Source organism: Anomalospiza imberbis, chromosome 1 (genome assembly GCF_031753505.1).
Source record: "Anomalospiza imberbis isolate Cuckoo-Finch-1a 21T00152 chromosome 1, ASM3175350v1, whole genome shotgun sequence".
In the NCBI taxonomy this organism is placed as follows: domain Eukaryota; kingdom Metazoa; phylum Chordata; class Aves; order Passeriformes; family Viduidae; genus Anomalospiza; species Anomalospiza imberbis.
The window spans coordinates 60,687,525-60,713,819 of NC_089681.1; the positions used below are offsets into that span (position 1 = coordinate 60,687,525).

The following is a 26,295-nucleotide window of genomic DNA, read 5'->3' on the forward strand; positions in this document are numbered from 1 at the left end:
GACTTAAGAAAGTAGGGAAAGAGAGGAAAATTGAAATAATTTTATTCAGTTTGTTCTCTTAATGGGAAGAGAAATTGCAAAGAGGTAGCATGTGCTAATAATTTATTGTTCAAAAGTTTTGAACAGCCCCATGTCACCTGTAAAGACAATCATTAAGCACTGTGGTTAAAGTTTCCTGCTATAGTAAGAATGTCATGTGTGAAAGTTTAGTTTCACCATAATTATCAAAATATTTACTGACATGTAAAAAAACCCTCTTTGCCTCATGTTATTACCACCAAGGTTTCCCCGAGGAATAAGTTTGTTTTAATAATTGGATTATAACAGATGTTAGAATGAATAATAGAATATTAACTTGGACAATTTTGGGGTGGAAAATCTGAAATGGTGCACTAGAAGTTCCAGCGAAGTGTAATTGCAGAGCTCAAAAAAGTAGGAGAAAAAAGGGAAAGTCGGTGGCACTGTAGAATAAGCACACTCCATGGGCATTTTCATTCAAGGCAGTGTGTAAGTATAAGCCACCTGGAGCCTCGGTTCAAAGTTACCTGAAATTATAGGAAGTACTTTGTAGGCTGGGTTGGAAGACATGACAAGTCCAGTTCTAAAGGGCTCACTCATGTTACCTTTAATTTGAGGTACTGTGGAACAACATTTGTGAAGAGGCTGTAGAATTTGGAGGCCTGGGGAGCAAGATGTTGAGTGAAAGCCCAGGCTAGACAGCAGCAGTGTTTGCTTCTTTGACATATCTGTCTTTATTTTATCTATAGTTTGGATGAACTGATGAAAGCAAGTCTGGGTCTGCTGATTCTCTCTTAGGTGCTATTCCTCTCATAAAGCCTCACCTTAAAGTTCTCGATGTCCTGCACTAAATTATCAGTGTGTTCACTTTTACCTGTGCCAGTCTTATTTCCTCATTTCTTGATGTAATGAGTTGTCTAATTACTGCGACATCAATTCCTTCAGCAACTTCAAATAATTACATCTGTGTATTTCAATGACATCCTGAAGAGTTTGGGGGAGGTTTGCTTCAGGCTCAAAAGCATCAAGTGCCTCCTGATACATACACTTTCTGCCAAGATCTCCCTTCTTCCCTACTTTCTGAAACATCTAGAAACAACTATATGTCAGTTCTAATTAAAACAATCACCCAAGTACTGGATCTGACTCAGGGATTATCATTGTACTTTTAAGAGTTGGTTTCTCTGCACAATTGTATGAAGTGTCTTATTTTGTTTGTATTCTTCATGTTTCAGTGATACCATATTTCAATTTTTTCTTACCTTCATTTTCAAAAAAGTTATACAGTTTCTCTTGCTGCATTTATATGTACTCAAAGGAGAAACAAAAATAGTGATGAGCCAGAAAGGTTTGCTGAGTTCTGTTACCATACTGGTATTAACTGCTACATGTTTCCTCTTGCTTAATGCAGAACTGCGGTCCTGCCTGGCTCTCACTGAGTCAGGGGAGGGGCAGAGGGAGCTGTAGGAACAGCAGTGGAAGGAGAGAACCACACTGGTCTCTAAGACCAGCTCTTGAACCAAAGTGCCTTTCCACAGCAGGGTCAGCTCGGAATGAGAACGCAGGCTGCTGTCCCCATATCCTGTACCACCACCCTGCATTAGTAGAGAAACAACCCAGTGGGCAGAAACAACTCCCAAAATGAGCAGCCACAAACCATCTGAAAAACACATCAGAATTCACCCTTCCAAGATTCACATGTTCACACCTGTGCCAGTCACCTAAATTTTGAAGCATAAGAGACAATTCTGGAGTGGAGTCATCTCATTCTAATGTAGCTAGGTAAAGTAATTCAGGCAATTTATGCCACAGAAACCCCTTTCTCCCTCCTGCCAGAAATAAAAGCTTACATGTTGTAAGGTTCATTTTATCTCTGGTAAGGGCATTTGGAAAAAAAGCTCATGCTCTTGGTAGAGAGGACACTTGAGGGAAGAAAGTCAGTGATGTAAATGTACCTAACTGCACAGTCAGAAGACTTCACTTACAATAACCTTGGGCCCTTCTTAGCAGAACACTGCACAGGGATGTGGGTGGAGACTTTTTTAAACATTAATGCTCTCTGGCATATGTTCTAAATAAATGAGCGGAATGAAGAAGCATGGAAAAATATTTTGTACTGGGATTATTAATCTCTCTGGTATTCAGCCACTTCTTAGCAACAAACATTCCCCTGAGGAATTATTTCAATCAGAACTCACATCTTGGTCTTCAAGTCTTTTTGGGAATATTTGAATTACATTTGGTGCATGAAATATATGTTAGGGCATAACCACAGGGCAATTTGGAAAGACCTTGGGGACACTTTTATACATAGGCCGTGAGCAGATAAATTGCATTTAAAATCATCCAATTGGAATTCCAGTGTTCTTGAGGTAGTGGCTGCTTGAGATCAGCATAAAACATCTCCTGGCTGAACACATGCAAACATGTTATCAGGTGCATGGTATCCATCCTTAATCATACTAAAATCAGTGATTAGAAAAGTTATGGAGAAGCTTAATGATTGCAAGATTAGGTTATTTCATTAATACTTCAGAGATTGTAATGAACTTTTTTTTTTTTTCCATGGGAAGCAATAGTATATTTTTTTTCTAAAGGATGTCATCAACTTGAGAAGCTTACTTCATCTTGCAGAGCTGTACAAAAGGCTGTGCTGAAGATAAGGAAGGATTTTATAAATAGTTTTTAACTACACATTTGGAAATTGCATATCCAGTGCTCACTCCAGTGGTCATTTATCAGGAAACTACCACGATCCTGTGGGAATTCAGCACATTATAGGGTAATCCTGCATATAAAAGTCAAAGGGGATGATGCAAGGAATAAGTAAGTTCCAACAAGTCCCTTTAACCTCACACTTCTGTCATTTAAGAACAAAACCTGTGTAAACAAATAATATTGGGGTTGCTTGCCATCGTCTCTGCTTCTGTTCCATTTCTGTGGACGCAACCTTAAAGCTGTAATAATTTGATTAGCAATATAACACCTGCAATACCTATATTAGTTGTAGGTATACTGAAAGAGCAACATTGGAAGGTCAAATGTAGCCAAGTGGAAGTATTGCTGCTAGCTCAACCTTTTGCTGCTGCCAGGCTTGGTTCCTGCACTGAGCTTTCCACATCTGGATCAAAGAAACCAAGCATGAACGTTTTTCCCCTTAGAGCAACATCATGCCAGATCTTTGACACAAAGCCAGAATGGTGTGTGTATTCAGAAGTTCATAATGGCTACAATACACAGACACTGTAAATGGGCCCCTAATCTCACCTAACTTGCAGGTATTTTTACATTGCAGACACACCCGAACCAGTCATCTAGGTCCTCATTCTAGCCAGGGAAAAAAAAAAAAAAGAGCATTTCTGTTACACCTTCTTTTTGGAATTAAATGAATTATGAACTTTTGGTTCTCTCATGCTGGAAGACCCCAAAGAGAATTTCTTTATAAGCCGTCTGAGACCGTGTGGGATTGACTGGAGCCAGAGAGCCACAAGTAGACCCAGTCTCATCCTTTGACACAGAATTATCCTGCCTAGGTCCAGACAGCTGACAAAAGAACCTGAGTTCAGACTACCATTCTTCAGAAGTCATCAAAGACTGACACCTTCCAAGACCGAGACACTATGCTGGACACAAGTATTCCTATCAATTAGTCCCAATCATCCTCTGATCTGCTCTGCTGAAATTTGTAGACCAGAAGCATAAAACGGCCTCCCATAATGAAAAATATGGTCCTGTTACTGCTGCCATACCTTCTTCTGTGTGCTTCTTCACCAAGCCCTGAGCCATTGAGCTGCATCTGCTGTCACAAGCTGCCCAGCTTTCTGTACCTCCCACAGCAACCTTTGAGTTCTGGGCATCTCACCAGGGGCTCACCCGACCCGTGCAGCAGGAGGTAAAGGCAGCAGAGCACTCCATCCATCTCAGCACAACACTCAAGAGCGCGTTTCCTGGGTTATTTCTTTTGTTTTATCCATTTGGTAACTAATTTTCATTGTGTGTGCCAAGTTTCAGAGGCCAGTTAAACATTTGGCAACACTAAACAATCAGCAGATTTTCATTTACGTAGCAGTAGTCTTTTGGCAATCGCACTGACTTACAGAAGAACACTTCTTTGAGGTTTATTGGTATTACATATATTTCAGACATTTCCTAAAATAAATACTAATCCATTGCTAGAGAGAGCATTAACAAGAATATTCAGTCATTGCTGCTCAGTATCTATTTCCTGCACCTGCAAAGTCTCCATTAGTCTGCCAGCAGTACTAACACCTATTTTACTTCACTGTGCCTGTCCTAGAATTAAATAAGCAAATAAGAGGTAGAAATGTCAAATAAGGCCTTGGAGGACATTAATTTTTGTAGTACCTTTTCCCATACACTTGGGAGATAAGGATTGTTGTTCAGTCACTCTTTCAGAATCAGCTCACATTTTGGTCTCCTCTAAGAATAATAGAGAAATCTATTTTGATTTCAACATCTGCTAGGCCAATGAATGGGAGATTTTCCATATCTGAGATATTTTTAGAAATGCAGAAGTTTATGTGTTAAATTCTGCTTCTTATTCAGTTTACAACTGTTAGAATTCATAAGTTACAAATCCTGATTCCTCTGTGGAAAATTCTCACCAAATATATCATAAAAGGGAGGAAAGAATGAAATGCTGTTTTGTAAATATCCTTCATCAGTTCTCTTGTAATTTGCTACCTGGAATCTAATTTAAAATATGTAAATACAGTAAAATGTAACTTTAATCATAATAATCAGTCACCAGGTCTGGACTGCATAGCACACACAACCTGACAAAGACCATTTTAAAGACAAAGTATCTAGCACTTCTCTAGCAGGTCTAATCCTTCATATCAGAGAAGGTGGGGGGGACTTGTTATTTTGATGAGGAGCATTTTTTATCAGAAGCAGTTCACAATGGAGGGGGAAGACAGGCTTTCTTGTATTTTCTTCTTTTTTTTTTGTTTTCTTTAAAATTAAACTATAGTAAACTTAATTTTTAAATGAAAAAAACCATTTGTCTAAAGAAAAATCTAAATATAATTCAAAAGCTTTGAACTGAACTGTCATTTGTTTTGAAAGAAAACAATGTAATGAATTTTACACAGATGTTTCAATTAACTTGAATAGATATTTCTTAAAGGGAAAACATCCCCTCCACATTCTACTGTTAGAAACAGGCTTTGCTGTCACTAAAGCTGTTTGCTTCTCTTGGTGCAGAAAGGGATCTCTGCCCTGATCTTTGCATCTCTGGCAAGAAGCTACAGAGGTGAGCCTTCTTCACTCCTAAACACAAGGTCATTTTTGAGGGTGTCTTTTTCATCCATTTGTGTTCAACCTGGGCACAAAATCATCTTTTCCCCACTTGTACCCCTTGTACAAGCAAGTGGACAGGAAACACGGAAATGTTTCCAGCTAAAGATGTTGCTGCCCACCAGGGTCAAGTATCTTCTTTTCTCAAAGTGCAAGAATGGGAAGGTGACCATGGGGGAAATTACCTGTTACACTTAGCAGGTGGTAGGTTAAAGGCTGCAGAAGAAATGACTGTTTCACACATCAGAGAATGGTTATGGAATGTATTGCCACCGGATATTGGAGAGGCAGGAAGAGAAAAAATATTTCAAAGGGAGATTAAAACAAGTTCACTGGCAGCCTGTACAGCTATCATATGCTAAAGCGTAGAGACAATATCTGGCTCAAGAATCCTCCACATTCCTGGTTTCCCGGCAAACCACTGAAAAGTATCTCTCTGTAATTGCCTCACTCTGCTTCTTTTTCTCTAAACCTCTGCTGCAGGCCATTGTCAGAAAAGGCGTGTGGGGCTGGCTGGACTCTGGCTGTGACCCACTGCAGCAGTTCTTGTGGCATTCACTACGGGGACGAGGCTATCACGCCCCTCACACCAGCCACGGAAGCTGACAAGATGCAGAAAGGAGTGCAAACGGCGCCCTAATTAATAGTGATGCAAGAGCAGCTCTGAGGCACTGTGCCTCTCCAAGACGTGACAACTCCCAGGACTGGCACGGGAGCGATAGGGGCTCTACACCATCCCTGGAGCGTAGCTTGTTGCTTGATGCCATAGTTTAGTACTAAGTATGCAAGTGCATTTTCAACATAGCTGATGGCAGAAATTGCACTTCTAAGCTGTCTGGTGGATTTATATGCTTAAAGGATTATGAATTACAGCAAACCAGTACCATTTGCGATGTTTTGCTTTCTATTCTACAGATCCAACTACTTGAGGGCATATTTGATTGTATATGTAGTTAGAATAGGGGTTTGCTCTGGTTATTTTACATTTTCATTACAGTAAGTTAATGCAGAGGCAGACCTCAATCTAGAGATTAATGCTAAACTTCAGCAGTATCACTTGACTGAGTAAAGTTAAGTATATGGGTAGGTAAAGAGGTAAAGATTAAGCACAGACCTCAATAAACAGGCATCTCTAAGGATGAAACCACACCACAAATAACAAATCTGGAAGGGTATAAACCACACCTAATCCTGTATGAATGGCAGCAATTGTTTGTGCCTGAGCACTCACACACAACCAGATTTGAACAAACAATTTCTGGGATAGGAAGCAGAATCTATTGTACATATTATCGTCCAAGTAAATATAAAAAGACTGCCAACTTTGCTTGAATACGCCACCTGATCTCATTGGGAGTTCAAAAGATGTGAAATGCATTTGCACAGAGCTGCTCATTCTGGTGCAGATCTAGGAAGTGCATGTAGCACGTATCTTGCCATGGAGATATGGATGAGGAAAGAACACACAGTGTGAGCCAGACCACAGAGACTGAGACCAGAGATATGGGAGAATGCACAGAGACCTCTCTTCCACCTGCATTCCAGAGAGGCTCAGATCTCGCACCTTATCTCAAGGATCAGTTGTCCAGTACCAATACCACCCCTGTGTGAAACTTTATACCGCAAGGAGGTATAAAGTCCAAAGGAGGGACTTTCACTCTTCTCTAGTTTTCATGTTGGAACTAGCACAGGACATGCCTGCCCAGGTGGAGTGAGCAGTACAGTGAGCAGGGTGTGCTTCAGTGTGTCCACCATGAGTTAAGAACAAATTAAATGTACAGGTATGGCCCACTCACATTTTCAATTGTTTTGAACAATTGCATTAATTTTCACTAAGGAAAAACCCACCCAAAACCACATATAGGAGAAGGAACCTTTCTAGACTCCCAGTAAGACCTTCATTATGAAGGTTCATAATAAACCATCAGGGTTTGTTAAGGACCAAGTTTTTCCAAGCTACCATTTACTACCTTTTGGAAAAACTATTCTGTGGCACATAATAGTTGAGGCATAATAGTGGGACAATTCTCACACAACAAGCACAAGGGGATATTTTGTCTAATTGTGAGCAAGCAGAGCCAGAGAGAAGCATTTTGGTAGCTATACCACCCTTCTTTTTGTATTCCCAGGTAAGACCATCAGCACCTCATTTGGCTACTCAGACCAGATGTACCTCTTTTCTGACCTGCAGAAGCCTCTGCTCAGCAGGTTCTGACATTATTTACTTCAGCCTAACAGCTATTCAGAGTTTCTGTCTCTCCTTACCTGCCATTCATGCAGCTCTGTAAACAACTGCAGCATAAATAAGTAATGGGTGGTTATAGAGAAGACAGACTCTTTTTGGAATGCATGGTAATAAGACAAAAGGCAATGGACACCAGTTGCAACAAGGGAAATTTCAACTAAATTTAAGAAAAAAAGTCTGCACGATGAGAGGACTCAAGCACCGGATCAGGTAGCCTAAAAAGGATGTAGATATTCAAATAGATGGAGATATTCAAATACCCACTGGACAAGGCTGTAAACAACCTGCTCTATTTTTGGAGACAGTCCTGCTAAAGTTGAGTATTGGACTAGAGACCTCCAGAGGTTCCCTTCTTCCTAAGTGATACTGTAATGCCAATAAATCTGCATCAAATAAATGCATTTTTGCAATTAATTACCAAAGGAGACATTCTCTTTTTAAAAGGGAAAAAAAAAGTTAATGGAACAAGTTGATGTCCTTTACAGAGTACAGAAAAGGCCATACAATTAGAGTGAACTCCATTTTTAATGAGGAGGAGGAATCATATTAACACACAGCTGCAATTAGAAAGCATAATAGTGTTCTTCTGAGAGCCCAGGGTAAGGCTGTGCTTGTAGTTATTTAGGCATGGAGGTATATATAGTATGGGTGCATGGAAACTGCACTATACATGCAGTAAGGGTTTTGATTACTTTTGTGAAAGTAGGCATTCTTTTGCATATGTTCCCACTCCCAACTTAGCTGCAGACTGCAGCTTCATGCTTTTCATCACTGAATTCGCTAAAAGGTTGGCCATTAGGTAGAGAAAGCACTTTAAACACAGTCTGTCCAGATTATTCATAATTGAAGAATGTAAAATCAGAAAAACAAGTAAAGCACCAAGCTGTAAGTTCAGGTGTAATTTTCCTTCACTGCTTATGTTTCAGATAGAGCTTGGTCACTGACTCCTTATCCACAGTCTCTGATCAAAACTTATTTAGATCAATTCAAAAAACTACAGTGACTAACTTCCCTTTCATCATCCTGCAGTACTACTACTACTACTACTACAGTTTATACCTTTCATCCCTCCTCCTCCACCTGACACATCATCTCTATTTTTTTATCTAAAATGTTTCAGCACAGAGTGACAAGCACTGGTTCAAACCATTCCAGCCCAGGGAAGGAGCAGGGAAGGTTGCAACCCCTGAGCACAGCATCTGCTCGCCATAGCAAAATCAGTAATGTGGAGGGAAATAAAGGAGAGATTTCCCATTATTTAAAGAGGAATTTCTAGTTTGCTAGGATCAGTCCCTGTTGATTAGATATAAAATGTAGATACTGAAAGACACTACTTCCTAGTTCCAAAAACTGCAGGAGTTCTTAAGATATAGTGTGCCACAAAAAGCAAGAACAAAAATCAAGGGTTTGTGCACAACTTACTTGCTAAATCTACAGCAACTGGGAACACTGCCAGACCAAACTGCTCCAATGAAGAGAGGCATTTGCCACAACAAACATTCCACTCCACATCCTGGATCACACAGTTTTAAAAAGACATATTTGAGCAGCAAATAAAATGCAATGACGATATCAAATTTAACATCAGAGAGGAATCTTTTAGTATCTGCCAGTCCTTTGAGTGTCAAATAGAGGGGGGGAGGGAAAATCAGAAAAGCAAAGACTCTGCTTTTTGGTTTCCACTGTTTATGATGAAATGACTTATTCAGAGGACAGATACTGTGAATATGTGAGCTGTGCTATGACCAGCTGGCCTATTTTGGATTTCAGCCGCAATACACAGATGGAAAGTATGTTTCTAGATTGCATGATTTCTTTCTAAAATCTGCTTTTTTTTTTTTTTTTTTTTTTTTTAATCAGCAATTACTGAGGTTACGGAGAAAGTGTGGCAGTTCCTTTGAAGCTTAAAGAGAGTCCAAAGATCATTCAAACACCATTTTCTGAATGTTTTTCTGGAGACCTGCACATTTTTTGTAATCCCACTGCTGAAATCTCAGACAGGTGACAGAAATTATATGTTGTTTCACAGTTTGCCCTATGGAAAAGGCATGAAAAAAAGTCAAACGATTTGACAGAGAAATATGAAAGCTACCATGTGTATTTGCTGTCTCTGTCAACATGAACTGCATTCAGTTTGGGCATGAGTCTTTCATTATCAACACCTCAAGGAATATAAAGAACTGGAGGAAATAGAAAGTAGGAATGTTCTAGGTGCCTTGCAGCACTGCTAGAGTCAAGTTGTCAAAAGCAATATCCCTTCCTTTGCAAGAGCAATTTGCATACAAAATTGCAGAGGCTGAATCAGTCCTCTCTTCTTGCTTAGAATGCTGCAAGGGAACATTTCTGGATTAACATCCATTAATCATTTCTGGATCTCAGCTTTTTTGTTTCTTTGAAATCCATACACAAAACCTCACAAACAGACTGATGTCTTATTTCAGATTAAAATTGCTACATCAAAGCTGTATTTAGGACCAGTATATGTTACTTTGATGTTTATAGGGACATATTATGAGGTAGGTCTAGTCCTTCCAAAATGTAGTGCCCACACACAACTAAACCACGATCCTATATGTGATGGGAAAAGGAATGGTTCCAGGCATACCCATATAGCCTGCTGATTTTTACACTCCCTCCATCAACAGATGAAAACTATGAAGCTTCTTAAAACCACGAAACACAGCTTCCTAACACCAAAGCACTATCTCTCCTAGGAGCCCCTCTGCAAATCCTAAAGGTGACAATTGTCCCATAATCTACATGTGAAGGAATCTGAAGCTCAAGATTTTATGTTTTCCCTGCTTAGGGAAGTCAAAGAGACAGCTCAGGCCTCAGCAAATGAAGTCTAAGTCTGGTTATAAATAATTGCTTCTGGAACTGGCCTCCACTTAGATTCATATCATATTTTCATATGAAATATGAAACAGGCTTTGCTACAGTGGACAGGTAACAGTTATTAAAGCAGGATTTTATTCCACAACCTGAAGGTGTACTAAGGGCAGTCACTTGCTGGTGAAACAAGCACATAAATAACATGATTTAATTTAGAAGGAGAAAAGATCCCCAGCAACTCCTGGACTTCCCCCGTTTTACCCCTCCCCACAAGCAAAGCATTTTACAGCCATAGTATTTTTATTCACCCATAAACAAATCAGTGGTTTAGCTCTTTTCTTGTACTGACAGGAAATGGTCGTCTGTGACCTGGAAAACTCAGCAAGTTTCTGAACAGAAACAACCATATTTCTGGGTTGATTTGTTTACTTATTCTTTAAGAGAAGCTCACAAATGTATTTTTGCTGAAGACTTTGGCACTGTCTTCAAGAAAAAAAAAAAAAACAACATTGTAAAAATCATATTTTTGGGAACCACAAAATCATGTCTATTTAGCTTCATAATAAGCCATTTTCTCTTTCTTTACAGATTGACTATAAGACAAAGAAACCTTGTGTAAGTAAACCTGTGCTGGAATGTTTTGCTATGCACCCTGTTCATGTATTTTCACTGATCTATTACTGAGCAAAGGTAGCAAGTGACCTAGAGAAAAAAACAAAAAAACCTCACAGTGCCATAAGATAGAAAATATCGTTTTTATATGCTCCACAATAATGTGTTGCAATGCTCCCAAAATGGCAGCTGCCCCTTTGGACACCTCTCTGAAGAGGGGAAGACAGTATAGCCATAGCCACGAAAAACAAATATATTTGATTAAGTCATATACCAAAGAGTACCTTTCCTGTTCAATCAGATTCAACTCTGTTGAAATAACATGACAGAATTTTTGCCTCATCTAGATGCAAATAGGCAGTGTTCCAGATATCTCCACTGAGAATATAATTTTAAAACTAGGCAAACGAACAAAAAGAAAAGCCTCTTGAATAGTTTTAATTTTCTAGAATTTGCCAAGGCTGCTTACTGCTAGGCTACTCTCCCTGCAGCACAATTTTGTTGGACAGAGAGCCCAAGCCCCCTAGTTTCTTTGAGCCTTCTGCCTTGTAAGCATTACGCCCTTAGAATGGGCAACAATACACAATTATTTGAAACGTCAGAACAAAACAAAACAATTGACATCTAGAGTATTAGGTATCAACTTCTCAAAGCAAGTCATCTGTAACTCAACCTTATAAGACAAAGGTCAGAGGAAAATTATCTTTTACAGCATTCAATGTGAGGAATTTTTCTTTCATTCATTCAGCTTTGTAATTCAAATATTCTTTAATTCATTTCAGAAGAGTTAGAGAGCCCTACTATGAAGAGGAACAGTTTCTCCAGAGAGTAACTCTTCCATCAAACTCCAAAGAGTATCTCTTCCATCAGATTCTTTTCCCCACACTATTTTATGGACATATCTATTAATTTTTATACTTTCAGTTATTTTAAGCTTCTCAGCAAAACATTTAGAAGTGCTAGAGGTACAATATTCTAATGATTTTTCCTAAAGTTAGTCCAGTAACTCTAATGTTTTGAGGAGTATTAGAGGTCAAGGTAGACTGAGACTGGTTATATTTTCCTAGTGCGTCTTCAGCATAGCTGCCTTTAAGTTTTGAATCATCAATAAGTAAGAGAGCCCATTAAAGGGCAGGGCCCTATTTCTGAGTCGCCTTTGGTCAGGTACATAGAGGAGCACTCCAGTGTGTAAGAAAAATGAATAGATTCTCCTAGTTTCCAATACCTGTGTCAGAAGGTATTTGTGGCATTTCCCTTCCTAGGACTCAAGTACCAAGGAGGGATTTGAGTCAGTGTGTAATATTCATCCCAGGTCTACAGTGTCCTGTGGACTTATACATAAGGTTAAATTAATGGAAATAAAAAGATAAAAGGGACAAAGAAATTAAGTCAGGAGCACAAGACATACGTTTCATACTGATGGAAGAGTGATGTGTGTTTGCTCTCATCTCTGTATAAGGTGCTTGAGAGCTGTGGTAAGTCACCAGGAAAGTCTTCAATATCAACTCTACCATTTCTCCATCCATGGAAAATAAGATTATTATTCATATTTTAGTCTATTAGTCCTGCTGTCATCATACTGTAAATTAACCTGGAACTGATATGAACAGAGGTGGGCTTTTTTTTTTTTCCCTGTGAAATAAGTTTTAAAATATTTTAAAATATTCACTTTCCAGGTAGTTCTTTCATCTATGGTAATTCAAACACGACATAAATGTGACAACCAGTCCTTGCACAGTGCTTGAGTCTGAGAGCCCAGTAAGCTGGAAGACCCCCCCAGAATCTTCTGTGTGCAGCACAGAACACTGGGTACATGCCAGATCGTGCTCCCAAGGGCTCCCTTTTTGACCCTCACACCCACATCTCTCCAGCCTGAGGCCGATGTGCTCTCAAGGGGCCGATCCCCTTTCCTCACAGGGATGCTCCAGCCCTGGAGCCGGCTTTCCTGCGTGCCAGTCAGAAGGTGGCACCATGGAGATACGGATGTCCCCGGCGGCTGGGCTCCTCCCCTCCTGTTTGGTGCCAAAGCAAGACATCAGTTACACGTTAATTTTCCAGTAGGATCATAAAACACTAATCCTGGTTGCTGGTTGGATGCATTGTCAGCATGACGACGTCTCTCATCACTAAACAAAAGGAAGAAAATATGCTGTCAGTGTTTGCCTTTCAGTACTGGGTGGCCAAGCTGAGCGTCTTTATTCTCCATCATGCTGAGAACAAAAGAGATTCATATTCTGTGTAGCAAAAAAAAAAAAAAAAAAAAAAGAGCATAGAGAAGGTAGAAACCAGGTCAGGTTAGTAAGAACAACCATAAAAAATAGTTTAAATACATACAGTTAAAATTAGAAATGCCTACATAAGATATGAGTAATGTCTTGTTATACTTTCTGTGAACTATATCAGTGCAAAGCGGATGATCAGAAAAGTTTCAGTCTGGTTGCTGAAGAATAATTAATGAAATGGGTAAATGAGTCTGAGAGTCTGAGAACAGCAGCATGTTTCATTTCTTGTCTCTTTTTTTTTTTCATTACTCTTCACAGCTGCAAACCAATGGCAAACAGATCTGAGACAAAGACTAAAACAGGTTACTAGAGCAGGTTGACAGAATATATTTGGTAGTTTTCAGATCAGCTATGCCAAAAAGCACCCGCTGTGGACTACTCTGGGTCAGGTATCTGTTACAAAAAGATTTGCTATTATTTTTGAGAACCCAAAGAAGAGAGGGAAATGCTAGAAACTTAAAAATACAAATTCCTCATTTTATTTCTGAAGGGAAAAGGTGGTGGTGGCATGGTAGAGATCACAGACTTACCTTTGCTTCTGTTTTCAGAATAAAAATCTCATTCAAAAAGAAAAAGGAAATGTGGTATCTTAGTGGCTAAGTAATTAATATTAATTTTGTAGGTAGAATGATGAGTTGTGCTAAGAACAGATCTGCAGTAAATATCTCTTGGACCACTTAGTATTCAATATTTTTATTAGAGATATGGAAGATGAACTGGAGAGCCTGCAAACTTAAAAAACACACAACACAAAGCTGGGAATAACTGCAAAAATGGAGAAATGCAGGCTTGGAATACAAACAATCTTGACAAAATGGAGGAATGCCTAGGAAAAAAGACTGGCTGCAGTTCATTTAGAACAACCACAAGTATTTATATTGATTGGGAAGACAAAGGGCATAAAAAATGGAGGGAGAATACCTGGCTAAGCAGGGGTTTTGCAGAAATGGATCTAGGTATTATAGGAAATCACCAGTTGAATTATGTGTCTAAAATGTAATGCTGTTCTGAAAATGGCAAATCATAAAAAGATATCTATGAAGAAAAATTAAAATAATTGAACCTTTTGAGAGATGAAGGATATTTGACTATGGTTGAAAATGGATAGCAGTGGGGGTCTTCCAACTGAGAATCTGTGAATATTTTTTATTCTTAAAAGAAAAGGGAAATAGGAAAATAGGAAATAGGAAACAAACCAGATCAAAATAGGATAAATGTATGATAGCAATTTTTTTCTTAAGGGAATTTAACCAATGGCAATTTCATTCTAATGCTGTATATCAGAGGTTAATATCTGAGTAAAGATAGTTAAATTGGCTTTTTATTATTGAATTATAATCACTTGAGCAATTATAAAAACAGGTGTTGCTGATTGAAATAAATTATTCCTTCACCTGATCACTATACAGTTGATAAGAACTCAAGATTGCACACAAGTACTCTTTTATTTGTGCTGAAGCCTTCTTCAAAGGCATTTATTAAGCCAAGATGCTCTGGAAAGAAACTCCACTGAAGGACAAGGACAAAGATTTAAATCTTCTGAGAAAGAGTGCGCAGGCTGTGGTGTCTGCAGATCTTGATTTGATCATTAAGTAGCCTTGATTCTTAGTTGACTGTTGAAAAGAAGTGTTTTTAATGTGTCTACAAGAATTTTCTCAGGCTTCTAGAGAAGCCTATCATTTAATCTTAAATCCTTCAGTCTATGAAGTTTGCAAGAGTACAGTGTAATAGTATGTTTAATGCCTCAGCTAAACACAAGTTAAAGTAGTAGATAGCATGTATTTGGTTTAGCCTTAGCAATAAGATGCCTGGAAAAACACCAGGGGGTTCAGCAGAAATATTTTCCACCAGCAGCTGGAAAATAAGCTTGCCTGCAAACACAGTGGATATAGCTGCTGCTCTAAAATGAAATACCAGTACATTGTATGAAGCAGCAGGCATTATCTGAAATACTTTAATGGGATCAATGTAATTCTGTATGGGTTATAATAAGTAAAATGCCTACTTTGAGATGGTTTATCTACCATGTAAGGGGTGCTCATTCTGATTTTCTCTTTGACAGAACATTCCCTGAACTTTTTTCTGAACTGGAGTGATTTAAAATTTTAATGTGGACTCTCAATCATTCTTTCTCATTGATCATTCCTCCATCCAACACAAAGTTTCACATATTTGTCTCACTATTGTAAGCAATGTTATACCTCATGTCAGGCATCACTGACTGAGCAGGCTGTGTATTCTGAGTAAACTCACCTTTATATACTTCTGTGAAAGTCCAGTTTCCTCATTAATGTGGAAATCCTGTGCCTTTGGTGGCATAAGCATGCGTGGAAGTCAGCAGTTTGATTACTTGTGTTGTGAAGCTGAGATAAATAAAGTATTTTGAGGTACTTAGATTTTTCAGCCTCTAAAATGCATGTCTAGTTTTCACTCTGGGAAAATTCCCTTCTTCCTATTCGATCCAATTGGTTTGCAGATGGAACAGCTGTCCCAGCTTTATCAAGTACAGAATTCATAACAGGGTTTGCACAAGTTTTTACAGGAACTCAAACGCAGAGTTATAGTTGTGGTGCTTTTATTGTGTTGCTTCATTCTGCCTTTGCTCACTGCTGTTTGAGCAGTACGACCTGAACATTTGCTCCAACTAAGGCTGTCATGGAGACAGTGCTAAGTTAGAACTTAGCAAACGGTCTTAGCACAGTCTGTCTGTCCAGCTGCTTTGCCATTAGTCACTGACAGAAAACTTTCTCCAGAGGCTACCGTAAATTCCTTTCTGAGTTGATGATCCATGTTGCGCAAAGAAGATTAATGCTTTTGGTACAAGCCAAAATATTCACTGCCAGATGTAAAAGAATAAGACAGCCTCTAGAGCAAAGTCTTTCCACTGTTGAGAATTGCTTTGGGGCCTGTGTTTCATGAAGAGACCTTCCTGGGTGGGTTTCTGAATCTCCTCTTACCCCACCTATGCAAAGAGGGCTCCCAGGAAGATGTAGGCAGCTGCACACAGGTCTCCTAGAGAATCTTTTTCAAGTCCTCAAACAGCAGTGGAATCATTAATGAGAAGTATTACTAGACTTACAAAGGATAAACCTCCTAAAAGCAAAGTTGGCTGATCTTGTGATGAGAAACACAAAATTTGCAGGGAACAGAAATGTAGAAATAATTGACTGATGTCAGCAAAACAATTGATGCTGTTTCATGATAACTTCATCAAAACTTCCAACTCCAGCACTGGCATACAGAATAAAAACTCTTTCTGAAAATCCAAGAAAATACATTTAAGGGCTTTGAATTCAACCAGAAAAAATTGTGCTTTAGATAAGTCTTTAAAGCATCAGTAAGATGCTTCTTTGAGAAGAATATAAACAAATCATTAATAGCAGATACAATTTAGAACAGCTTCTAAAAGTAGCGAAATAATGCAATTTGTAAGTGCCGTCAGAGCCTTAGGTACCTCAGAAGGGTTAAGAATTTTTCAAAGGCACTGACTTCTACAGATCATTTCTGGAAATAACTTTTAGCATAGTATACTGTGTGTACACTATTTTTGATAGTAAAAATTTGAGCTGCTCTGTTTGCCTGGATGAAATTGTATGTTTCTCTGCGATACCTGATTTAACATACATCATCAAGTAAAGTTTTTGGGTAAAATTACTCTATTGAATTCCTATGATGCATTACTGTTTAATGCAGTGAATTGGCTAGTAAAAATAAAACAACATGAACACCAGTCTGAATCCCATATTCATTGAAACATTTTGATTATCCAACAATTTCAATCATATATCTCAAGGCTGAAAATGCACAACTGCAATATTTGTATGCAATTAGGGAAACCTGTCTCTACTTTTCAGAAAGGAAGAATATGGCATTTCTGATACTAATCTGGTTAAAAATGAAAGAAGCTGAGTAACAAAAGATGTCTTGAACCTTCAAAGAAATGTGGTGGTTTCCAGGCCTCAATCTTTGAACTTCAAGCTGTCTATGTGGACAAAGGAGCTGCTCAGACCATCTCTGCTGGTTGTCATTTATTGCTACAATTTGATAAAAATTACCTTTGATTTAATAAGGTGCAGTTTCAGGCAGATTCTGTGACCAGCAAGCTTTACCTCAGAATGTTCTAGCAGTGGGGTTCCAGCAGATGGCACATATCATCATCTTTCCACAGGACCCATTCCATCTGGCCCCTTCCAGTGAACAGCTAGCTTTTTCAGGTTCTGCTGCTTATTGTTAGCTCCCAAGAAGAATTGCCTGAGCTAGAAAAGTCAATTAGAGTTTTCCAGCTTAAGCTGGCATTTTAATTTATGATGGTTATTTTTATATCTTTATATACAAAAATAGTCAGTGGTTAAGTATTAAACTATAAAAATAATTGAAAAGCCAGTGTACACTCTTTCATTAAAGAAAATTTTGATGATTCAAGCCATGTAACAAACTGCAGGTGAGTTCTAAATTGTCTATTCTGTAAACAGTATCTCATGTGGAAAAAAGCAAACTTTGACCATATCAGAGACTTAGACGTCCAATTCCAAAGTGTGAAAGAAAGCAAGAACACTCAATCAGATGACTGTTGAAAATGGATACTAATGTTCACTGGGAGGCTTCTCTTTAAAGAAGTTTTGTTCTTTTCAATTCTTAGTTTTGAAGAAATTAAAGATGACTCATTTATATTTGGGCCTTCTAGCTGTAGCTGAATCGTTGTACTATCTAAAGTACTATTGCAAAAGGGACATCTCTGTTTTTAAGAGCTAGTTAATGGGAGGAAAGGCAACTACTTTTGGAACTACACATTTCCTCACATACCCCCTTAATGCTGCAACACAAAATCTAGAATTCTCATTGTATTTATAGAGGGTGATTCTCATCCCACAGAAATGTGCATGTCATGTTTGGTTAGGGATAGTCTGAAGTTCCTTTTGTGGCCATGGTTTTCAGGGCTAGCTGTCCAAAGCTACAGCATGAGTGAGGGCAATCTGCATGCGTAAAATGCAAAAAATCCAGAAAAAGCATATTTGAATTTCATGGCTGGCCTGTGACCACTGATCTACCAGACTTTTCTCCATATGAATATATGATTTTAGAAAAAAATCCCATTGTAACAAAATTTACATTTTGTTTGGTGTCCACTTAGGGAAGTTATTCAGCTGTATAAGCACCATTTAAAGCAATCTAAAAAAGCATTCCTCAAAACAACTGGTTTTGCAACTTCTTGATATTTTAGTATTTCAGTTTATTAAAGTGAGGATAAATATACTATTATAATTATTGCCAAGCAGTAATCTTTCATAACAAGTCATAGACATTTTTCTAATACTTGGAACAGCTTATCTGTCAGAACTCTGAGTGTACCAATAGGCCTCAATAGCACTGTGCAGCCTGGCCCGAAACTTTCATCCACATCCTTGACCCATGGGCTGAAGAGCTCCATCTAAACTCAAGCTCTGTTCTTCATTGCTTCCATAGGCACAGCTGACTCCAGGACAGACCCTGGATCATGCTGCAGCCTTGTTCTGGTTGTGTCTCCTGCGTGGACGTGGTTCAGGTTTTGCTGTACCTGTGCCTGCCCATGAACCTGTTAACAGCACTCTGCTCAGCCACACCAGGTACTGTGGGACTGCACTGTGCTCACTAAGGGTGGCTGCTATTACCCTTGCATTTTGCCTTTTCTTCCCTTGGGGCGCAGCCTTGCTCTGGTTGCCTTTTGAGTTTCTTTTTGAAGAAAGAAGGGCTTTCCCTGCCAGACTGGACCCTGGTGCACTGCCCTGCATATGCCTCTTGCCTTCAAGGTTCCTCAGCAACCTGGGTGCCTCCAGCAGCCCCAGACCAGCCCTGCTCACCCTGGGTCCCAGTTCTGGCCAGGACAGAGCTCATTTTTGCAGCAGCCAGGAAGGGGCATGGCTGGGACCTGGAGGTTGTTCTGTGACACCTCATGACTGGAGGTGGGGAGGAGGGAGTCTCTTCTGGTTGAGTAAGCGTGCCAGATGGAGTGCTGGGCTGCTGCCTGTTCTGAGTTGGGGGAAGCAGCTGGGTAGGTCCAGTTCTGAGCCAGAAGGAGCCTTTGGGCGCCACCAGTTCCAGGCTGGAGGGGGTGGTCATGTCGGGCTCTGCAGTGAGCATTTGGCATGTGAATCACTCTCTTCTGTACACTTTAGTTACTAATACTGGTACTATCCCTTTTCTTATCTCATTGCTGTTTCCTGTAAACTGTTCTTACTTCAACTAATCTGTTTTCATCTGATCTTTGCCTTTTGTGCCTCTAATTCCCCTCTCCAGCCTGATGCAGAGGGGAGAGGGAGGGAGATGAAAAAAGCAACACATGAATGGGAGAGTGTCAATGGAAGCACTAAACTGGAGAGTAGCATTCCTAAACCACAACACTGCACTATGGGATGGGAGCCCAGGCAGGGGCTGAAGGCCCCAGGCAGGTTCTGGGGTGCCAGGGCCTGGGGCGGGGGTGTGCTGGGGACCCTCCAGGGACACCAACAGCCCTGCCAATATGCATCTCCATGACAAGGGTTTTGGTGCCTATGCAGGACAACTTCAGCTGTCCAAAGTCTGCTGCCAATGGAAATGTGAGACAATATAACTACTTTTCTCACCCATAAGAACCAGCAACAGCTCTTAATGGCCATACCTGTGTCCTGCCTTGTAGGTTTCTAAAACCATTTTCCCGTTTTAGCCTAAAATATTTTCAGTTAGCAGATAACAGCAGGATGGAGACCAAGACATGGCAGGGGAAAAGTAACAAAACTATTCACTTTTTATATCATTCTCTGTGGCTGCTGTTAATCAGACAGTGGAAAAAGAGCAGAGTAATTGGGGCTGATGGATTGCAGATACAGGAAAAGGACATATTTAGGATACATACATTGTTTTTCCACTGTGTTTTATCACCAGACTGCTTCATTAGAAAGCCAAACTTAGCTGTCAGTATCAGAATTAATGATGGTGATGTAATCTGAAACATACAAATATTTTAAATTTGGTTGATCAATAGTAGTATTGTCTTGTTGAGAGACACAATGTAAAAAAAATGCCACGTGGAGCTTTTGTTTCCCAAAACAATTTAAAATTCTTTTAGTAGATCTATATGCTCTAAAATATAAAGTTTTCAGCTCTTTTCCCTAAGGAAAGTATTTGAATTACTAATATTTTTATTTTAAATTTTATAACATATAACGTGTACATTTACAAAACGTACAATTACAAATATTATGCAATTACAAATGCTAATTAAAGTCCTTTGCCATGATCCAGTTACACACAAGCTCACCTTTTTCTCTGCCAGGGGACCCACATCTCCATCACTCTTGTAAAGTGTCAACATCCAGAAGCTTCACGGAACATGCTGCAATTCTGAACTCAGAGCTATTTATTAGCTGCAGTCTTTTCCCCTCACATCTTTATCAACACAGTGCAATACACACCATGATAACTTACAATTGCTGAGAGCTAATTAAAAGGCACTGATATTTCTAGCGACAGACTAGATTATTTTCTCCTTTTCCTATCAATACATTATTTTTGCAACAGGCAGGAATATGGCCATGATAGGTAAACATCATACCCCTACTTGTTAGAAAACTTTGCATCTTACTTATTTCTCAGCAAAGGATTTCTCAGTAAAAAGCCTCTCATTTGCAAAATAGCAAGCAATGCATTACATTTGCCTCACAGGGAGAAAAGGTGCAGAGCTATTTATTCTGCTGATTTGAGTCATATTATAACTGAGTATGATAGGGCTGGGCCCTAATTTTTTCTTTAAACAATGAGCAATGGATTAGAGGCTTGCCTAGCTATTCTTCATTCATTAACACTGTAACTGTCGAATGCTCTGTGCTTAACAAAATCCGATAATTGCAGATAGCATTAGTTCTGCATCTTTGGAGAACAGCCAGCACAGATTCTAATGAAATAAGCCGACCATGCATCGGGGAATTTAGGAAGTACTGCTATTCTGCCTACAATGACATTTTATTACTGATTAAATAATCTCTGAATCTGACTGTTCTACAGTATTTTGCAACCTTACAGTAGCTAGATTCAAATACTTTATGAAAAAAGAATAATGTGATTCTCAGTGGGTCTAATCTTTCATAAATAGAGTCAAGTTGTTCAAAACCAGAAGCTCATTAGCTAGCTCATTGCAAATGGTATTAATGCTGGAATCAAGCTGTATACACAAAGACTTTTAGAAAGCTTGCTTCTAAAGTAAATACATGCAGGCATATGCATTTTGAAAATTAGTATATTAATTCAGTAATATGAACAATGTTTCATGTTCATGTTTCGTAGTCTGCTGATTTTTTTAAGGTTTTTGATTGGAGTGTTGGGCTAGAATCTTGGCTGTGTGAGAGACTCATCCTCCCTATAAGCCTCATTTCCATTATATCTCTGAACCACTACAGTGATCACAGTGTTTCTGCTCTTTGTCCAAAGTTTTACATTGTCTGTATGTCCAAATCAGGCAGCTCAGTCCTTACAAGAGAGGATGCCACAGTCTGAGACTTTTCTGTAAAACAGCACAGATTGTAGCACTGTTCTACAGAGCCTACAGCAGGCCACCATCCATCCATCCAGCTGCTGCAGATGCCTCCATTCAAGAAATGCAGTTCTATAGATCAATAGTAAGAAAATAACAGCAGGAAAATGTAAGATGTCACAATCACTAAATAAATTAATCATTCAAATAAAATTTATTAATTCAGTTTAAAAATCAGTCTTGCTATCATATGGACTCATGCACTTCTGTGTTAAAGAAGTATCAAATATTTTCAACAGCATAGATCTCAAGAACAACAACATATATTTTACTCCAGGGGAAATATAGTCCATGGTATTAGTGTTATATTTCAATTTACTAACAGTTCCTTTAACTTCCATGAGATCTGTCATTTCGAAAGTGTCTCTGTAAGACCAGGAACTGTGTTGAAAGGCCTGATGTGCACACAGGGTGAAATGTTCGGAGGTTCTTGCAAATAAACTGGCACAGGACTTGGCAGGATATATTTTTTGACTTTTAAAATAAATTCTTTTATATACTTGAATGTTATATTTGTCCTGGTTTGGGATAGATTTTGGGAGGAAACCCAGGACAACATTGGTTAGGGATGCAGTGAAAAAATTGGAGTTTTGGTGACCCTGACTGATTTGTAAATCTTGATGCCAATGAAATACAATCTACCGTCAGGAAAGGCAGCATTATTTAAAATATCTGGGATGAATTTTACTGTATTCACTGCAGACTCCTTAACCATAACTACAACTTTCTGGGACCTCTTGTCATATTTATGGTTCATACCATGAGTGAATATGGTTTGTATTTAACAGTTATGATGAATTGTTTTTATGCATCAGAGCAAAACTTTATATTTTATAGTTGCTTTGAATTTGAACCATGAAATATTCATTACATTTTCACAACAAAAACTTCTTCCAACAAATCACTCAGTTCATTTTGTATACTAATTTCATGTAGGTCTAGAATACAAATTCTGTGTAGAAGAAGGAGCATTACCACAACAGGCAGCTGGTTACCAAACATTTGGAATCTTAAGTATTTGAAGAAATAATGTGACTTCAATTATTTTTTCTTTGTAGGCTAGGGTGGAGTCAATTCTTTTTTTGGGAAACACTGCTCAAACTCCATAAGTCAGCGGTATTTTTGTAAGCAGAAAATCCACACTCCCTCTTCTGATGCGTGTCACTCTCTGTTTCTATGGAAAGCTGATATAACCCCCATAACAAGTTTTAACTGACAATATTTGGCCAGCAGGTCGAGGGAGGTGATTCTGACCCTCTACTCTTCGCTCATGAGACCCCGCCTGGAGTCCTGCATCCACCTCTGGGGTCCTTATCCCATGAAAGATGTGGACCTGTTAGAGCAGGTCCAGAGGAGGGGTACAAAAAGGTTCACAGGGCTGGAGCACCTGTCCTGTGAAGACAGGATGAGTGTTGAGGTTGTTCAGCCTGGAGAAGAGAAGGCTCCAGGGAGACCTCACTGGTGCCTGACAGTACTTAAAGGTCACTTAGAAAAGGAGAAAGGAGGGAGAGTAACTTTCTATGTTAGCAGGTAATAATAGAACAAGAGGAACGGTTTTTAAACAAAAAGTGAGGTACTTCAGCTAGGTGTTAGGAGGAAATTCTTTGCTCACAGGGTGGTGATGCACTGGAACATCTTGTTCAAAGAAATTGTGCTTGACCCAACCCTGGAAGTGTTCAAGGCTAGGTTGAACAGGGCCCTAAACATCCCTGCCCAGGGATTCTGATTTGGAACTCCATAATCTTTAAAGTCCCTTCCAACCCAAGCCATTTTATGATTCTATGTATCTGTGATATCAGCTTCAGATCTATTTAAAATACACATTTGTTTTACTATACCTGAACATCTCTGGTTTAACTTTTATGCACTTATTTTTCATAGCAAGATGAATCATCATAGAACATAGTCTTATATGAAAATATGAATAAATGGTTTACATGGTTTTATACCAACCTCTGAAAATCCAGAATTGAACACTTTAACGCCTGACTTAGTCCTCAACCATTGATGGGAACCTGCTGACTTTTTCTATATCCACCCAGTCCAGGTTAGCAATGCTGGAGTGAGAGGGAATATTACACCTTCCTGCTTCAGATTTTGACCACTGGTGATGGCCTGCCTAGACAAAAGTTCCAAGGAGTCATCCACATTCCCAACAGCTGGCCACCACTTTAGTTTAGCCATTGGCTTCAGTGTCTGGAGAAGAAATGCAGAAAGACTATACTAAGTTTGTCACAATTCAATCACCAGACTTTTGTTTTCATTGAGCATGATGATAGCTGAAGTCATAGTGACTGACTGTGTATATTTTTATAGGTAGCAGTGCATTAGGAATTTTGAAACTTTGGTCAAGGTTCCTCCCCAAAAACTGGTATGGATCGGTGACTGATGCACTAAAATTGCTATCATTCTGGAAGCTGGTTCAATGAGAAAATTTAAGATTTGTGTAAGACAACAGTTACAGCTCCTAGACACCATTCTGTAAGAGAATTAGCATTTCACGTGAATTAAATTGTCTAAATTTTATTAATAACAATTTTACTACATTTTAAGTCAGACAGTGAAAGATAAAATCATCTGTTTGAATTCAAAATTAACCCAGTGTCCGTTTCCCTTCCAAAGCAAACAAACAAAAAAAGGCTTAGCGTTGTGGGGTTTCATTTAAATTTAAAGAATTTTCTAAATTAAATCTAGGAAAGTATTGTTATGAACGTAATTTTCATTAACAATCTGAACTTTCTAGAAAATTATCAGAATCAAACCAATCTCTTTCAACATTTTCTTTAGACTTTTGCCTGGTGTGGTTAAGAAATTCTAAATGGGTAAGTTGTTCCAATCATCTTAAAATCTGTACAATTTTTTAAAATCTTATCATGACTTTTGAAAATATGCTTATGAAAAATTTCTTTCCTATGATGAATAAAATGGAGCTTGAAATGCATTTTTTCTTGATTTTTAATTATTTGATATGTCTTTTTAAAATAAATTCAAATGAGGAGTCTGAAAAATTTTTAGCATACAACTCCAACTTCTCTCTAAAGTCCTTCTATCCAAACTATTCTGTGGGTATATAATGAATGTAAACAAAGTAAAAATTAAAAAAAAAAATAAATGCAAACCATAAGAAATTAATTTAATTATGTGATGCAAATATTTTAAAGTCTGAATTTTCGAGACAGTAAAATAACTGCGCAAAAATCAGGCTATATGTTTGATAGATAATGCTGAAGACAGACCCTGACCAACATGCCTGTAAGCAAATCCTTAAAAGATCAACATTAGTATCCGATCCAGACAAATAAGTGATTTGAGCCACAAGATGCCAGAGGGAGAATGGAGAGATGCCACTGTGGACTGAAAAGGCAAAGGAAGTGCTAAGAAAAATAAATACAAGTTTGTTAACTAAACCAATAAAATAAGGGGAAGAGGTTACATAAAAGAAATTAAACTAATTCTGAAGCATAAACACAGAGATAAAACTGGAAATTCCATCATTAGACAATAGAATATGCAAGAACACAAACCTTAATCTTTGCTGTTTCTTCAGTATAAACAAATCTGCTGGTTGCTAGCATTATTGCTGAAAACAGATCTCATCAAATTGTACACAGAGAATAATTTCATCTTTTGGAAATAAAGCTATTATTTCACTATACCTCTTTGTCCAGGAAACCTAAATTTAAGTCTAGATTGAAAACAGTCAAAGACACAGTTTCTTATTATGTAGTCAACAACCTGAAGGCACTGGTTTCTCTAAAGGCTTAAATAAAAAAAAAAAAAAAAAGTAAATAGGGAAAGGGGTCCAGAAGGCAGGATCTAATGTAATTTAAAACTGGAATTACATCAGCAGTTTCAAACAGATGGCAGAATGTAGAGATAAATGTGTTAGCTCTTTTAGCTTATTTGGTCTCTCCATTGTTTGCATCATTAAAACATGCAATAGTTTACAATTTAAAAATATACCGTGTATTAGACACTGGAAAAATGGATATGCACCTACTGAGTGGAAGGAGGTAGGATTGAATTAATTTGCCATACTTTAATGTACAGTATCTGGGATGCTTTAGGCAAGTCTGCAAATAGGTTTCCTAGGAAATGAGATGAACAAAAATATAACGACCTTGAAATTATAACCCCACATGTCCCAAGTATTTAGCAACCCAGCTCAGAAGTGGTAATTACATAAAAAATACAAAAGATCCTTAATTGCTTCAGTTATAGTGTATCTAGGCAGGTCAGTTACTGTACACAGCTGCAAAAAATGGTACGTGATTAATAGGGGATTGCTTATGATAGCGCTAACTAGCTAGTGTGTAGTGCAAAACACTCATTTCTTTTCCAATTAAAGGAAAAAAATCTGGTTTTGATTAGGCTCTTCAGAAGGTCTAAGTCTGTAGCAGCAAAATACTCCACTCTCACACTGTTAAATGTTTTAGTCAAGGACT

The 26,295-nt window shown here is 38.5% G+C and overlaps 1 long non-coding RNA gene across 4 annotated transcripts in view; it reads right to left on the reverse strand.

Annotated features, from left to right (window-relative positions):
* The window catches only part of LOC137476186 (uncharacterized), a 45,712-nt gene extending 23,418 nt beyond the window's left edge, over positions 1 to 22,294 (reverse strand). The window contains exons 1-3 of one of the 4 annotated variants that reach the window (XR_011000291.1): positions 19,057 to 19,271; positions 17,418 to 17,559; positions 10,507 to 10,591 (exon numbers count right to left, since the gene is read on the reverse strand). This is a non-coding gene — a long non-coding RNA (uncharacterized lncRNA). Of the gene's footprint in view, positions 1 to 10,506; positions 13,261 to 17,417; positions 17,560 to 19,056; positions 19,272 to 20,581 lie in introns of those variants that run through there. The other 3 variants (XR_011000289.1, XR_011000286.1, XR_011000290.1) reach the window with 3 other exon arrangements.
* Positions 22,295 to 26,295: the final 4,001 nt, after the last annotated feature.